Source organism: Moschus berezovskii, chromosome X, assembly GCF_049115385.1.
Source record: "Moschus berezovskii isolate FMDL1 chromosome X, NW_MosBer_1.0, whole genome shotgun sequence".
Classification (NCBI taxonomy): Eukaryota; Metazoa; Chordata; class Mammalia; order Artiodactyla; family Moschidae; genus Moschus; species Moschus berezovskii.
Genome location: NC_142488.1, coordinates 50,504,379 through 50,518,806, shown reverse-complemented (window position 1 = coordinate 50,518,806; position 14,428 = coordinate 50,504,379). Strand labels below are relative to the sequence as shown.

At 40.1% G+C, this 14,428-nt stretch overlaps 1 pseudogene; it reads left to right on the top strand.

Annotated features, from left to right (window-relative positions):
- The first annotated feature begins 10,916 nt into the window (after positions 1-10,916).
- On the top strand, positions 10,917-11,510 carry LOC129563876 (high mobility group protein B3 pseudogene; annotated as a pseudogene).
- The last annotated feature ends 2,918 nt before the right edge of the window (positions 11,511-14,428 follow it).

Here is a 14,428-nt window from a genome sequence, read left to right as displayed (position 1 = left end):
GTCATGTCCAACTCTGTGCGACCCCAAAGACGGCAGCCTACCAGTCTCCCCTGTCCCTGGGATTCTCCAGGCAAGAACACTGGAGTGGGTTGCCATTTCCTTCTCCAATGTGTGAAAGTGAAAAGTGAAAGTGAAGTCGCTCAGTCAAGTCCGACTCACAGTGATCCCATGGACTGCAGCCTACCAGGCTCCTCCATCCATTGGATTTTCTAGGCAAGAGTACTGGAGTGGCTTGCCATTGCCTTCTCCATGTGTTATAATATAGATTTTTTAAAGCCATATAAAGGGAGAGAATCATGCTAGATCTGTTTTACAACTTGCTTTATTGACAATGTATTCTTGACATGCTTTCTATATCACTGTATATACATCTACCTTACTTATTCTTTTTACCTGGTCTCTGGAGTGAACATTTATGCAAAGTGCCTGGCCCATCACTATCTTTTTTTAAATTCAAATATAACTTCACCAGAAGCCTTCCCTTACCCTGCCCCCCAAAACTAGACCAAGGCAGCCTATGATACACTTTCATGATACTCTACTATTTTACTCCATAGGCACCCAAGACAGTTGTACAGTTGTGTCAAAATATCTGTTCCCTCCACCACATACAGACATATTTACACCCTAAACACACACCTTATAGTGGACAGTAAGCATCTAGAGAGCAGGGACCATGTCTGTTTTGCTTATATTTGTACAATATAAATATAAACAACAAGCACAGTGCCTGAAAATTTTACCTGTTCAATAAATATTTCTGAAGGAATGAATAATAAGCAGTCCTATGAGGCAAGTATTACAGTTATGCCCATTTGGCCTTGGAGTACAGAATGAAGCAGGGCAAGGCCTAATAGCGTTCTGCCAAGAGAACGCACTGGTCATAGCAAACACTGTCTTCCAACAACACAAGAGAAGACTCTACACATGGACATCACAAGATGGACAACACTGAAATCAGACTGATTATATTCTTTGCAGCCAAAGATGGAGAAGCTCTATACAGTCAGGACTGTAACAAGACTGGGAACTGACTGTGGCTCAGATCATGAACTCCTTATTGCCTAATTCAGACTGAAATTGAAGAAAGTGGAGAAAACCACTAGATCATTCAGGTATGAGCTACATCAAATCCCTTATGACTATACAGTGGAAGTGAGAAATAGATTTAAGGGACTAGATCTGATAGACAGAGTGCCTGATGAACTATGGACGGAGGTTCGTGACACTGTATAGGAGACAGGAGTCAAGATCATCCCCAAGAAAAAGAAATGCAAAAAAGCAAAATGGCTGTCTGAGGAGGCCTTACAAATAGCTGTGAAAAGAAGAGAAGCAAAAAGCAAAGGAGAAAAGGAAAGGTATACCCATTTGAATGCAGAGTCCCAGAGAATAGCAAGGAGAGATAAGAAAGCCTTCCTCAGTGATCAGTGAAAAGAAATAGAGGAAAACAATAGAATGGGAAAGACTAGAAATCTCTTCAAGAAAATTAGAGATGCCAAGGGAACATTTCATGCAAAGATGGGCAATAAAGGACAGAAATGGTAGGGACCTAACAGAAGCAGAAGATATTAAGAAGAGGTGGCAAGAATACACAGAAAAACTGTACAAAAAAGATCTTCATGATCCAGATCATCATGATGGTGTGATCACTCACCTAGAGCCAGACATCTTGGAATGTGAAGTCAAGTGGGCCTTAGGAAACATCACTACAAACAAAGCTAGTGGAGGTGATGGAATCCCAGTTGAGCTCTTTCAAATCCTGAAAGATGATGCTGTGAAAGTGCTGCACTCAATATGCCAGCCAATTTGGAAAATTCAGCAGTGGCCACAGGACTGGAAAAGGTCAGTTTTCTTTTCAATCCCAAAGAAAGGCAATGCCAAAAAAATGTTCAAATTACTGCACAATTGCATTCATCTCACATGCTAGTAAAGTTATGCTTAAAATTCTCCAAGCCAGGCCTCAGCAATATGTGAACCGCAAAGTTCCAGATGTTCAACCTGGTTTTATAAAAGGCAGAGAAACCAGAGATCAAATTGCCAACATCTGCTGGATCATGGAAAAAGCTAGAGAGTTCCAGAAAACATCTATTTCTGCTTCATTGACTATGCCAAAGCCTTTGACTGTGTGGATCACAATAAACTGTGGAAAATTCTGAAAGAGATGGGAATCCCAGACCACCTGACCTGCCTCTTGAGAAACCTGTATGCAGGTCAGGAAGCAACAGTTGGAACTGGACATGGAACAACAGACTGGTTCCAAATAGGAAAAGGAGTACAGCAAGGCTGTATATTGTCACCCTGCTTATTTAACTTGTATGCAGAGTACATCATGAGGAACGCTGGGCTGGAGGAAGCACAAGCTGGAATCAAGATTGCCGGGAGAAATATCAATAACCTCAGATATGCAGATGACACCACCCTTATGGCAGAAAGTGAAGAGAAACTAAAAAGCCTCTTGATGAAAGTGAAAGAGGAGAGTGAAAAAGTTAGCTTAAAGCTCAACATTTAGAAAACTAAGATCATGGCATCTGGTCCCATCACTTCATGGCAAATAGATGGGGAAACAGTGGAGACAGTGTCAGACTTTATTTTCTGGGGCTCCAAAATCACTGTGGATGCTGATTGCAGCCATGAAATTAAAAGACGCTTACTCCTTGGAAGGAAAGTTATGACCAACCTTGATAGTATATTAAAAAGCAGAGACGTTACTTTGCCAACCAAGATCCGTCTTGTCAAGGCTATGGTTTTTCCCGTGGTCATGTATGGATGTGAGAGTTGGACTGTGAAGAAAGCTGATCGCCGAAGAATTGATGCTTTTGAACTGTGGTGCTGGAGAAGACTCTTGAGAGTCCCTTGGACTGTAAGGAGATCCAACCAGTCCATCCTAAAGGAGATCAATCCTGGGTGTTCATTGGAAGGACTGATGCTAAAGCTGAAACTGCAATACTTTGGCCACCTCATGCGACGAGTTGACTGCCTGGAAAAGACTCTGATGCTGGGAGGGATTGGGGGTGACAGAGAATGAGATGGCTGGATAGCATCACCGACTCGATGGACATGAGTCTGAGTGAACTCCGGAAGTTGGTGATGGACAGGGAGGCCTGGTATGCTGTGATTCATGGGGTCGCAAAGAGTTGGTCACGACTGAGCGACTGAACTTAACTAAACTAAACTAATGCCGGCACACACACACACACACACACACAAACACACACTCTCATTCTCCTGGAACTAATAAATGAATTTAGCAAGATTCAAGATTACAAGATCAGCACAGAGAAACCAATCACATTTCTATATACTAGCAATAAACAATACTACTTATAATAGCTCCAAAAAATGAAATAGGTAAAATCTAACAAAACATGTGCAGGATTTATATGCTAAAACTGCAAAATGTTGATGAAAGAAGTCTCCAAAGACCTAAATAACTGGAGAAATATACCATGTTTATGGACTGGATGAGTTGACTCTGAAATTTATGTGGACAGGCAAAGAAAGTAGAATAACCAAAATTATGTTGAAAATTTTGATAAAGGTGGAGGAATCACACCATCTGATTTTAAAGCTTACTGTACAGCTCAGTAATCAAGACAGTGTGGTATTACAGAAGTGACAGACCTGTAGAGCAATGCAACAGAATAGATAATACAGAAATAGACCTACATAAATATGGTCAATTGATTTTTTGACAAGGTGCAAAGAACTCAACGGAGAAATGACAGTCTTTTCAACAAATGATATGTGTGATATTAGAATGATTGGATATCCATGTGTAAGAAATGAACCTTGACCAAGACCTCACACCTTGTATAAAAATTAACTCAAAGTGGATCATAGATCTGAATGTCAATAATAAAACTATACAATTTTTGGAAGAAAATATAGACAAACGTCTGGAACTTTTATATTGCTGGAAGGCATGCAAAATAGTACAGCCACCCTGGAAAAATATTAGGTAGTTTCATATAAAGTTAAATATACACTTAACATGCATGTATGCTAGTGTGTGCTAAGTTGTTTCAGTCATGTCCGTCTCTTTGCAACCCCATGGACTGTAGCCTGCCAGACTCCTCTGTCCATGGGATTTTCCAGGCAAGAATATTGGAGGGGGTTGCCGTGCCCTCCTCCAGGGGATCTTCCAGACCCAGGGATCAAACCTGCATCTCTTACGTTTCCTGCATTGGCAGGTGGGTTCTTTACCACTAGCACCACCTGGGAAGTTAATGGCCCAATAATCCCAATCCTAGGAATTTACACTGGAGAAATAAAAACTTATGTTCACACAGATAATGTACTCGAAAACTTAAAGTGTTCTATTTGTAATCACCAACATCTGAATAATACAAATATCCTTTGTGGAATGAACAGATAAACAAACTGTGGTACATTCATCCAGTGGAATATTACTCAATGATAAAAAGGAAAGAACATGCAACAGCTTGAATCAATCTGAAAGGTATTGTGCTAAGTGAAAGAAGATTATCTCAAAACATTACATACTGTATACTTTCATTTATATGACATCTTTAAAAGGATAAAAATACAGTGATGGAGAACAAATCAGTGGTTAGGAATGGGAGGAGGGTGTGACTTCAAAGCAATAGCATAAGTGAGTTTTCTGGGGCGATGGAACTGTTCTGTATCCTGTTTACAGTGGCAGTTACACAAATCTATGTGTGTGTTAAAATGGAACCATATACACAAAAATAAAAATTCCTGTCTGTTAATTAAAAATAAAATACAAAAAAAGATGCTAGAATTAGAATGACACATGCTATGTCTTTTGGGTCAGTACACAACCGCAGCTTTAACTGTTTTACTTTGAACAATTTCTTTTGAAAATTCTAAGCTCACTATAAAATATCCTAAGCACAGCTAGGCCTCTGTACTCAAGCTAGTTAACCCTGTCATGTCCTGCAAGTGCATCAGTTAGAATTCTTTCAGTTGCAAGTAATGGCAAAGCCAACATAAAGTGAATCAACAAGTAAGGCCATTTTATTATCTCCTATATATACATGTGCTCAGTTGCTTAGTCATGTCTGACTGTTTGCAACCCCATGGACAGTAGCCCGCCAGGCTTCTCTGTCTATGTATTTTCCCAGGCAAGAATACTGGAATTTCCTACTCCAGTGGATCTTCCCAACCCAGGGATTGAACCCATGTCTCTTGCATCTCCTGCATTGGCAGGCAGATTCTTTACCACTGAGCCACCTGGGAAGCTCCATATATACATAGATGGAGGTATTCAAGAGTAGATGATTCAACAGCTCAGCAACATCATTAAGTACTGACTTACTTCCATCCTGTTCCACGATCCTCAGCCTAGGGTCCTTCACCTTATGATCCTGAGATGGCCACAACTACTCAGTCATCATATAGTCTTATGCCAATGTCAAGAGGCTAACTGCCATGTATCCCTTATTATGACTAAGAGAAACTTTTCCCATGAGCCCCCCCACCCCCCGCTTAGCTCAATAGCCAAAAATCATGTCTCATGCCCATGCTGAAGCCAACAATTTGGCAAGATAAATAGAATTACCATGATTAGTTGCCTCAGACGAGTGCCACTTGCATTATGGCCCCTGTACTGGTACTAGTCTGCAAATTGTTAGTTACCAGCTAGGTTTAGAAATTGAGATTATACATTCAGAAACTTTAAAAAAATTGAAGTATAGTTGATTAAAAATGTTGTGTTAGTTTTAAGTGTAGAGCAAAGTGATTCAGTTATATATATTTCACTTATGTATATTTTTAGATTCTTTTCCATTATAGGTAATTTTAAGATATTGAATATACTTTCCTGTGTTATACAGTAGGTCATTGTTGGTTATTTATTTTATATAGAGTAATGTGTATTTATTAATCCCAGACTGTTGATTTATCCCTCCCCCTTTCTCCCTTTGTTTTCTATGTCTATTGTTTAAAAACTTTAATAACAAGTTGACTAAGTAGTTGTTATGTCTTTTGAATATAATAAAAATTGGGGGCTGGCATTTTGTAGGTAGGTCTTCACTTGAGAATCCCAGCTCCCAAGATGCACAGGATTGCTCTAAATATTCACAAAAGTAGGGACTGTATTAGGAAGGAAAAAAATGAAGGATGTCCGTTGGGTAGGGTACCAACAGTGTGGGCCATGCAAAAAAAATTTATGGGAATGATGTTGTTCCTAGAAACCTTGGAATATCCCAGACAAGAACAGATTTGGGGTCCAGTGCTGAAGAGCAGTCTCTTATTTTGGCTTCACTTGTATGTTTACCTGTGGTGCTACCACTCTCAGGCTAGAGAGTCTTGAGCAGCCAGGTGGAGTTGTGCCTCTCGTAGGAAGCCACACCCCAAAACCTGTTTCCCAGCTGGCAACATTACCTGTGTTTTTTGTAATACCAGAAAGTCCTCCTTAGAATGCTATAATTGGCCTACATCTGCCATTCTTACTCACAACAGCAAAAACAAAAGCAAAAGAGAAAAAAAATCCACTAGATATGCCAAATTAGGCACATAGAGTCAGCTGGCCACGGTGACTCACTCTGTAGCCTGTGACAGGGGCTTTCAAATTTTCTGAGCTCAATTCACAGAGTAAGAAATATATTTGACATCACAACTCAGTATACATGTACCTGCACACGTGCACAAACACATACCTTAAATCAGCATTTCACAAAACAGTATTTACTGTGTGTAATACAACTCTTTTTAAACAATTGTACTTTTTTTCGTTAGAAAATTATGATCTCCATCCCACTAAATCAATGTCACTGCCCACCAATGTGTTACAACCTATAGTTTAGAAAAAAAAATGCCCGTAAGTGGGGAGATGTAATGGTTTTCAATTACAGAGGCCTTTAGAGTGGCTACCAGTGGCTCTGTGTGCAATGTTGTGGCTCCATCTGCATCTGTACCAACACTTGAGCCCTAACACCAAGACAGTGCTTCTACAGCCTTATCTTTTTCCTCATAAGCTTCGCTGACCTCAGAGCTGTGGCTTCCTAAATCACCTGCTTTAGCAGTAAGAAGGCCAGAGGCTCTCCAGGCTGTTCATGGAGCCTGAGTTGCCCTAGCAACACTTGACTGTAATTGACTCCTGCTGTTACCTGCCTAGCCTGCTTCTCCACACTGCAGGCTATGGATCCCTTTTCTTCTGCCTTTCATAACAATCCTCCCATCCTTGTTATATAGGCAGATGTCTGCTTATCCTTCCCCCTCCTGATACATGGTCAGATTCTTGGCACAAACCTCCCTGGTACCTTCCACATTGCCAAATACTTGCTCTGACATGATTAAACACTTTTGGATATGGATGATTTGCCTGTCTTTCAGATCACAAGCAGTATCTTAATGCTGGTCAGTTTAAATCAGAGATCACAAGTTCAAATGTAGGCAAGGGCTAGGTAGGTCACACAAAAACCTACATGGACACTGTACCTCTTCCTAAGAGGAGCAAAGCCTTTTATGTCCAGCTGATTTTGCCATACAGAAATGTACATCCATATGGCCAGAATCTCCTGACTTTTCCAGAGAAGCCATAAAATCTGAGTTTTTACATGAACTCTACCAATTTTTATATGCTGACATGTAATTTTAAAATATTTTTAAAAATTCTTATGGGCCAAATCAAACACACCTGTAGACTGGATCTGTTTAGCAGGCTACCAGTTTGCAAGCTCTTTTCTAAGCTCTCTTGTATCCTCTATCTTGCATTTGGACTTGAAGTCTTCTGACATCTAGGGTAAAGGAAGAAAAACCACCACCAATAACTGGGCTTAAATTGACTTTAAATCTCTCTCTCCCAGATGGCCACAGTAATCAGGCAAGACTCATAAGAGGTGTTCATGGAGTGAAAGCAGTAGGTTCCACTGTTTTTATTGGGCACTAGAGCACCCATTTCTACATATCACTCTGTTCTTATTTGTTCCAGTCATGTAGTGAGGATGTAAGGCTGGCCACTGGAGAAAGGTTTATCTGTTGGGGAAGGAGCCCTTCTCTTGGTGCTTTTGCTTTGACCATACTTATTAATTACATAATATTTCTCTTCCAAGTATTCCCATCTGTACCTGAAGTAGAAGCTTTTGCCCTTTCAGAAGTATTGGGAAGAGAACTTAGAACCCATTGTCCTACTCCTGCCTTTACCCACCTCCTTCCCACAGTGACTGATGGATGAGATTCCAAAATGTCATTGCAGGCTTATTGCTCAGCCCCTGTTGAGCATTATGCCGTCTATTTTTCAGAGCTCCCTTGTTCATATTATGCTTGTGTCCTCCTCTCTGCCGCTCCATGTGGTCAGCCCCACTTGGGTGAGCTCAGCAGGGTGAGAGTCTGCTATACAGACCCACCTATTCCCTTGGTAAGTTGTAGCCTAGGCTTGGGATGAAAAAGTTGAAAACCTGATTCAGACTGCAGGCCACAGACCCATTCTCCAAGTCAGTCTTGTCAACAGTAACTTTCAATATTCCTATATATGTATATATCCATTAGTTTGCAATTCAAAGTGAGATAATGAGGTGATTATAGGACCTTTAGTGAGATCCCATGGGTCAAAAAACTTTGGAAATGGTTACAAGGACTGGCATTTGAGATCTAGAGTAACATTTGAGGGAGGCAGTTCTCCTTGTGGGAGTATGGTGGCTGGTATGCATAGGTGTTGCAACTGCTTTTTTTTCATAAGAGTAGGCACCTTAGAAAGCACTGGCCATGCATATCATTGACTATGGGAATTTGTAGAAGTTTATATTATGACTGGTGTCTGCAGGTGTACAACTGCTTCCAATAGAAGGCAACTTTAGAAAGCATAGGCATCATAGGTTTTTGACCTTACAACTGTGGCTGGTGTCTAAAAGCAGGTGGGCCCAAGTGGGTCCTAGTAAGAACAGACTGTGCATGCTTTTGTGGTGGAAACAGGGATTAGGGTATCAGGAAAATAATATTTTTGTACTTGTTAAGGTTTACCTCAAAACAGCTTCAAAGCAGCATCAGAGGACTGAAAAATTTTTACTCCCTTTTTCTTAATTCTTAGCCAGGACCATAGGCTGGGGCTTTTAACTGCAAAAGTATCTAAGTTCCAGGTGAGTACTAAGAAGTCAGATTATATCTTTACCTTCAGTAGATGGAATTCTATCAGCACTGTTATCTTGATTTGAATTGCATCCTATCCCAGAGGCAAGGGAAAACTCTGGAGGAGCTGCCTTTTTAAATTTTTGCGGCACATCCACAGACTCCTAGACCACCACACATACACCATCTCCACATGGTCTCAGGCTGGCTCTGGATTAACTAATAACATAAACCACAACCATGACTGAATTTTAAATATCCGGACTATGGGCTTAACCTAAGAAAGCAGATGATTTTTATCAAGGTACAGCTAGAGAAATGAGAGTCCTTACCATATATAGGCTATAGCATCTTCTTGTATTGAGGTGGAGAAACATGTCTTAAAATTATTAAAATTCCAAACACTAAGCAAAAATACTTTAAAGACCACCTTCTCAAAGAATATTGTTTGCTCACAAAATCAAGGTACTGGGTTTCTTTCAGAATAATGTTTCACACTAATATATTTGTGAGTGATATGACATGATGTCTGAGACTAGCTTAATATTCCAGGCCACATTCTATAGTGGCTCAGACAGTAAAGAATCCACCTGCAATGCAGGAGACCTGGGTTTGATCCCTGGGTTAGGAAGATCCCCTGGAGAAGGGAATGGCTACCCACTCCAGTATTCTTGCCTGGAGAATCCCATGGACAGGGGAGCCTGGAAGGCTAAAGTCCAGAGAATCAGACATGACTGAGCAACTAACACTTTCACAATTTTTACACATATATGAACCCCATTGTAACCACAAATCAAAGACCTATTAATACAATAGATACACAAAAACCAAAAGAAAAGAAACAAAAACATACTGCTAAATAAAGTCATCAAACCATATGTAGAAACAAAATGAAGAAGAAATGAACAGAGAATAATTATCAGAACCACTGTGAAACAGAACAAAAATGAAAATAAGTACATAATTATCAATAATTACTTTAAATGTCAACAGAATAAATGCTCTGATCAAAAGACTTAGGGTGGTTGATTGGATAAAAACAACACCTTTCAATATCCTGCCTACAAGAGACTCACTTCAGGGTTATTAGACACAGACTGAAAGAGGCAAGGATATGTCGCTTGTTGGATCATAGAGAAAGCAAAGGAATACCGGAAAAGCATCTGCTTCATTGACAGTGCTAAAGCCTCTGACTGTGTGGATCACACAAACTGTGGAAAATTTTTAAATAAAGAGATGGGAATACCCGACCATATTGCCTGTTTCCTGAGAAACCTGTATGCAGGTCAAGAAGCAACAGTAAGAACCAGACATGGAACAACAGATTGGTTCAAAATTGGGAAAGGACTATGGCAAGGCTATTCATTGTCACCTTGCTTATTTAATTTATATGAAAAGTACATCGTGTGAAATGCCAGGTTGGATGAATCACAATCTGGAATCAAAATTGCTGGGAGAAATATCAACAACCTCAGATATGCAGATAATACCACCCTAATGGCAGAAAGTGAAGAGGAACTAAAGAGCCTCTTGATGAGGGTGAAAGAGGAGCGTGAAAAAGCTGGCTTGAAACTCAGCATTTAAAAAAACTAAGATCACAGCATCTGGTCCCATCACTTCATGGAAAATAGAAGGGGAAAAAGTGGAAGCAGTGACAGATTTTATTTTCTTGGGCTCCAAAATCGATGAAACAATGACTGCAGCCATGAAATTAAAAGGTGCTTAGAAACAAACAGACAAAAAAATAAAATAAAAGATGCTTGCTCCTTGGAGGCAACTCTTGTGGATGCAGCTAGCATGAGGCCGTGGGGGTGCTGAGCCGTGCATCATGCCCGGGGCTGCCCAGACTAGTGAATCATACAGTCAAGATGGCTAAAGGTGATCCTGAGAAACCAAAGGGCAAGATGTCTGCTTATGCCTTCTTTGTGCAGACGTGCAGAGAGGAACATAAGAAAAACCCTGAGGTCCCTGTCAATTTTGCTGAATTTTCCTAGAAATGCTCTGAGAGATGGAAGACCATGTGTGGGAAAGAGAAGTCTACATTTGATGAAATGGCAAAGGCGGATAAAGTGCACTATAATCAGGAAATGAAGGATTATGAATCAGTTATGGGAGGCAAGAAGAAGAAGGAACCTAATGCCCCCCAAGAAAACACCGTCTGGATTTTTCCTATTCTGCTCTGAATTCTGCCCCAAGATCAAGTCTACAAACCCTGGCATCTCTATTGGAGATGTGGCAAAAAGCTGGGTGAGATGTGAAATAACTTTAAGTGACAGTGAGAAGCAGTCATACATCAATAAGGCAGTGAAACTGAAGAAGTATGAGAAGGATGTCGCAAACTATAAGTCTAGAGGGAAGTTTGATGGCGCCAAGGGTCCTACTAAAGTTGCCAGGAAAAAGGTGGAAGAGGAAGACAAAGAAGATGAGGAGGAAGAGGAGGGGAGGAGGAGGATGAATTTTAAAAAACAGTTGATCTGTCTTCTTGTGAAAACCTTAGAGTAGGGAGCACCATGATTGACATACCTCTCACCCAAGACATGTCTGTTGCCCTCATTAGGTTTAATTACCCAACTGGATCACGATCATAGTCTCTCAAAGTGCTCAAGCAATTAGCAGTGGTTTACATGAAGTGGCCATGGGTATATGGAGCACCTGGAAACTGCATCAAAGTTATACATATTTCCAAACATTTTTAAAATGAAAAAGCTCTCTTGTTCTCCTCACTCTGTATACTTTGCTGTTGGTGTGACAAGGCATTTAAAAATATATATTTTTTTAAATTTGTAAGGTGGTGTGTTAATTCTATGGTCATTGGCTAGAAATCCCGAGTTCTCAACTGATTACATATCTATAGTTTGTAAAAAAAAAAAAGAACAAAGTAGATACACTCTTTTTATTTTTTATTGGAAGCTAATTATTTTACAATATTATATTGGTTGGTTTTGCCATACATTGACATGAATCCACCCTGGGTGTACATGAGTTCCCCTTCCTGAACCCCCCTCCCACCTCTCTCCTCCCCTTATCCTCCCTCTGGGTCAACCCTGCACACCAGCCCCAAGCATCCTGTAACATGCATCAACCCTGAACTGGCGATTCGTTTCACATATGATAATGTACATGTTTCAATGCCATTCTCCCAAATCATCCCACCCTCACTGACCTCTCTCACAGAGTCACAAAGACTGTTCTATACATATGTGTCTGTTTTGCTGTCTCATATACAAGGTTATCATTTCCATCTTTCTAAATTCCATATATATGCATTAGTATACTGTATTCATGTTTTTCTTTCTGGCTTACTTCACTCTGTATAATAGGTTCTAGTTTCATCCACCTTATTAGAACTGATTCAAATGCATTCTTTTTAACGGCTGAGTAATACTCCATTGTGTATATGTACCAAAGCTTTCTTATCCATTCGTCTGTGGATGGACATCTAGGATGCTTCCATGTCCTGGCTATTATAAACAGTGCTGCAATGAACATTGGAGTACATGTGTCTCTTTCAATTCTGGTTTCCTTGGTGTGAATGTCCAGGAGTGCGATTGCTGGATCATATTGCAGTTCTATTTCCAGTTTTTTAAGGACTCTCCACACTGTTCTCCATAGTGGCTGTACTAGTTTGCATTCCCACCAACAGTGTAAGAGGGTTCCCTGCTCTCCACACCCTCTCCAGCATTTATTGCATGTAGACTTTTGGATAGCAGCCATTCTGACTGGTGTGAAATGGTATCTCATTGTGGTTTTGATTTGCATTTCTCTGATTATGAGGGATGTTGAGCATTTTTTCATGTGTTTGTTAGCCATCTGTATGTCTTCTTTGGAGAAATGTCTGTTTAGTTCTTTGGCCCATTTTTTGATTGGGTCATTTATTTTTCTGGAGTTGAGCTGCAGGAGCTGCTTGTATATTTTAGAGATTAATCCTTTATCAGTTGTTTCATTTGCTATTATTTTCTCCCATTCTGAAGGCTGTCTTTTCACCTTGCTTATAGTTTCCTTTGCTGTGCAGAAGCTTTTAATTTTAATTAGGTCCCATTTGTTTACTTTTGCTTTTATTTCCAATATTCTGGGAGGTGGGTCATGGAGGATCCTGCTGTGATTTATGTCAGAGAGTGTTTTGCCTATGTTCTCCTCTAGGAGTTTAATAGTTTCTGGTCTTACATTTAGATCTTTAATCCATTTTGAGTTTATTTTTGTGCGAGATACACTCTTGACGCTCCTTGCTTGGTGTGGAGGCTATGGGGATGATGCCTTCCGGAGGGGCCATAGCTCAGGGCATGCACTGTGGGGCTGGACCTGTGGACACTGGAGTGGGCATCCATTTAGCTTCAGGTTGTCTTGTTTTTGTATATAGTGACATAGCATCCCACTGCCATTCTTAGCTGTGGAAAAGGAGGGGGGTCATCTGGCATGAGAAGTGTTCTGGATCCTTTTTAGTTGTAGTGTGGTTGTTTTAAGCTGTTTTTTTTTTTTAAACAAACCATAGGACTCTTCACTGTCAGCAAAGCCAAGAGCACCAGTGAAAGTTCAAGAACCTTCTGTACTAAACACAATGTTCTGTTATTTTTTTGTATGTTTAGAATGCTGAAATGTTTTTGAAGTTAAATAAACAATATTACATTTTAAAAGATGCTTGCTCCCTGGAACGAAAACTATGACAAACCTAGACAGCATATTAAAAAGCAGAGGTATCACTTTGCAGACAAAGCTGTGGTTTTTCCAATAGTGATGTACGAATGTGAGAGTTGAACCATAAAGAAGGCTGAGCATTGAAGAATTGATGCTTTTGAATTGTGGTGCTGGAGAAGACTCTGCAGAGTCCCTTGGATCACAAAGAGATCAAACCAATAAATCTTAAAGGAAATCAGCCTGAACATTCATAAGGACTGACTCTGAAGCTGAATATTCAATACTTTGACCACCTGATGCAAAGAACCGACTTATTAGAAAAGTCCCTGATGCTGGGAAAGATTGAAGGCAAAAGGAGAAGGAGGTGGCAGAGAATGAGATGTTTAGCTAGCACCACTGACTCAATGGACATGAACTTGAGCAAACTGGGAGATAGTGAAGGACAGAGGAGCCTGGTGTGCTGCAGTCCATGAGATTGCAAAGAGTTGGACACAATTTAGCGACAATACAGTATAGTAACATGTACAGGGAAAATGTACTAATAGATGAATTAAAATTGGCAAAGTATTGATAATTCACTGAGTGATTCATTATTATTCATAGGTATTTGTTATAGTATTCTCTCTAATTTTGTGTATGTTTGAAATTTCCCATAATAAAACATTAAAAAAAATAAAGCTTTGATCTTCCTGTCAGAACAAGATCAGTGACAGAGTGAAAGAAAAAGATCTAAGAAGATATACTATTT